Here is a 2,869-nt window from a genome sequence, read left to right on the forward strand (position 1 = left end):
ATAATATATATGTGCATAATTAATATATACATATATACATCTTTTGTCAGTAGGGATGAACTGGAACTAGAATGAACTATACTTCAGTAACAAGGAGCACAACTGGAGTCCAGATCGTGGTTCCCCATACTGTTCTCCAATAAAAGAAACCAGATAAATAGGTGATGTTTGGAGGGGAGCATATATACAAAATAATATACAAAATAAGCATAGATAATCTCATAGGCCACGCAGTAATGAAGCTCTCAACCAACAACAGCAAAACCAGAACCCACAATGATGAGGATAATAAGAGCACGAGGTAAGGGCATGCGTGACAAGGGGAGAAGGCAGAGGGTAATTACAGATCTTCCAACAAACCCAAACCTTGATATCTTACCTGGTGAAAAATAAAGATCTTTATTTTTCAAATATTATTCCAAGAAATTGCTCAGTGGCCTTTATCCACCAAAGCAAGATAGACGAATCATCTAAAAATCACTTTATGTAGTGTATCAAATTGATTTTTAAAAGCACATACACAATGTCATCTCAATAAACACATCAGAATCATTTTGCAAAACCTAACACACATTCATAAAAAAAAAAAAAAAAACTTTCAGGCGGTACCTGTGGATCAGTGAGTAGGGCGCCAGCCCCATATGCCGAGGGTGGCGGGTTCAAACCCAGCCCCGGCCAAAACTGCAACAAAAAAATAGCTGGGCGTTGTGGCAGGCGCCTGTAGTCCCAGCTGCTTGGGAGGCTGAGGCAAGAGAATCACGTAAGCCCAAGAGCTGGAGGTTGCTGTGAGCTGTGTGACGCCACAGCACTCTACCGAGGGTGGTACAGTGAGACTCTGTCTCAACAAATAAAAAAAAAAAAAAAAAAAAACAACTTTCGACCACAGAAGGAATTAAAGAGAAACTTCACGTTGATACTGAAAATAAAGCGACCTACAGCTAATACATATTATACTTAATAATAAAAAACTGGATGCTGTGCTCGCTTCGGCAGCACATATACTAAAATTGGAACCATACAGAGAAGATTAGCATGGCCCCTGCGCAAGGATGACACGCAAATTCATGAAGCATTCCATATTTTTAAAATAAAAAAAAAAAAAAAAAACGGATGCTACTAAAATCAGGAAGAATTGATTAAATTGTTCCAATAAAAAAACAACGAAAAAGAGTGAAGGCACAAAATCTGAATGGAACAGAAGGGAATTAAATGGTGACTAAAAGCTCAAACTAAATAGACAACTGAGATGAAATTGATAATTCCAGAAAAACAACACAACCAAAAATTACTCAAGAAAAACAGACCACTGGAATAATCTGGAAAAAGAATTGACTTTGTATTTAAATGTCTTTCCTCTGCTCTCCAAAGTGATCCAGCCTTTATGGTTGCAATGGCAGATTCTAACAGGCACTTCAGAAAAATATAGCCTATCTACTGAATTCTTAAAATAGAAAAGGAGAGCAAAAGATATGTTTAGAGTTTTACTCATCTTGTCAGGAAGTGAAGTGGAAATGGATCATAGCTTTGATACAGGACAGGTGGCGCCCCAGCCAGCTCAGCTCTGGAAAACCCACCGCCTCTGCCTTGGGGGTGTTGGTGCCCTGGGCAGAGGAACCAGCCAGCTGGAGGGTAGGCAAGGGGAGGCCTCCCGGGAGGCCTCCCACCCTCCCACCTCCACAGGAGGCTCTAGTAGCTAGAGGATCCAGACAACTGCTGGGGAGACAACTGCGCCTTGGTGCTCCTTCCCTTTGCACTTATGCCTGAACGGGGAGCCCCCTTTTCCTCTGTCTAGGTCAATTTCGTGTAAGTTTCTTGGACCTCAATTCCCTGAATGGACTGTGTACAGACAGGTTCATGAATGCATTCCTTCACCTTGCCCCAGCGGAAAGAGCTGTATCCGTTCATTTCCTGGCCTCATATACAAGGAACCCATGCACCTGTATATACCCCTAGACAAGGAGCCCTGGAACAGACAGAGAGAAGGAGAGAGCCTTTCTCCCCCGACTTAGTTTTGCTCTCTACCAGGAGCTTTGGTGTTTTTGTATTCTTTTCTGTAAATAAATCCTGGCTTACCACTGATCTGTGGTCCGTGGATTCATTCTTCCAATCACCAACCAGGAACCTACTGACGACAAAATTCACTAACTGCGCATGAGACTCATGAACACCAACTCAGCATAACTTCTGCTCAAGATGTTTTATGTTGCCTTTTCTTTCTTTCTTTCTTTTTTTTTTTTTTTTTTTTTGAGACACACTGTCACTCTGTCATGCTGGGTGGAGTGCTCTGCGGTCACAGCTCATAGCAACTTTAACCTCCTGGGCTTAAGCAAACCTCTTTCCTCAGCCTCCCGAGTAGCTGGGACTACAGGCACTGGCCACCACACGTGGCTAGTTTTTCTATTATTAGTGGAGAAAGGGTCATGCTCTTGCTTTGGCTGGTCTCAGACTACTGAGCTAAAGCAATCCACTCACCTCAACCTCCCAGAGTGCAGGGATCATAGGCATGAGCCACTATGTCCAGCCTGTTTTATGTAGCTCTAGAATTCAACAACCGCTGAGATATTTGAATATTTCACTTTTCCTGGTTAATATTTACCACAGCACTGGAGAACAGGTCGTAACAATTATGAAGAAGTTTCAACTGTATTATGTCTAGTGTTGAAATGGAGAGCTTCATCAAGATCCACACACTTCACTTACTCAGTTCAGGGGGTTTCATGTCTAATGCAGACCTGGGTGAGAGGCCAGGACTGTGTATGGTGGGAATTACGTCAGATTTCTCTTCCAAAGGCATGAATAGGTTTACTTATCTCAGCTTCCTCATTTCGTAATACCTGCCTGGGTGGGCTGCCTGTTGATTTCTTTGCTA

General features: G+C 42.5%; 1 non-coding gene across 1 annotated transcript; it reads left to right on the plus strand.

Moving 5' to 3' along the window:
* Positions 1-977: 977 nt before the first annotated feature.
* On the plus strand, positions 978-1,084 carry LOC128594993 (U6 spliceosomal RNA). The gene has a single exon (XR_008382689.1). It is a non-coding gene; the product is annotated as a U6 spliceosomal RNA (small nuclear RNA).
* Positions 1,085-2,869: the final 1,785 nt, after the last annotated feature.

This window comes from Nycticebus coucang, chromosome 9, assembly GCF_027406575.1.
Source record: "Nycticebus coucang isolate mNycCou1 chromosome 9, mNycCou1.pri, whole genome shotgun sequence".
In the NCBI taxonomy this organism is placed as follows: domain Eukaryota; kingdom Metazoa; phylum Chordata; class Mammalia; order Primates; family Lorisidae; genus Nycticebus; species Nycticebus coucang.